Raw genomic sequence first — 393 nt, 5'->3', positions numbered from 1 at the left:
TCGCCTGGGAAGAGCGCAATGATGGTGCCAGCTTGGGCCAGTGAAGCAACATCCTCCACAACTAGACTGAGGAACAAAACAACAGCAACTTGTTTGTTCCCCTTCCCCCAATTCCCCAGTGTTGTTCCCATCCCCCAATTCCCCAAGTAAAAAAAAAAATCTTAAAAAAAAAATACTTATACTATATTATGATAGGTTAACAATGAATTCCTTTACAGGGATTCTGCAAGTACCCTTATCATACCCAAAATGTCAGAAAAGAAGAGACAAAGAAGGAAGGAAGGAAGGGAGGGAGGAATGGACAGAAGGAAGGAGGGAAGGAGGGCGGGAGGGCAGTAGTCCTGAGACTTTTTCCTGGTTACATTTGGCTCAAGAACATTTATTATCTCCGTA

Source organism: Hipposideros armiger, unplaced genomic scaffold (assembly GCF_001890085.2).
Source record: "Hipposideros armiger isolate ML-2016 unplaced genomic scaffold, ASM189008v1 scaffold_993, whole genome shotgun sequence".
NCBI lineage: Eukaryota > Metazoa > Chordata > Mammalia > Chiroptera > Hipposideridae > Hipposideros > Hipposideros armiger.
The sequence above is the reverse complement of the archived record's forward strand: the minus strand, read 5'-3'. Positions refer to the sequence as shown.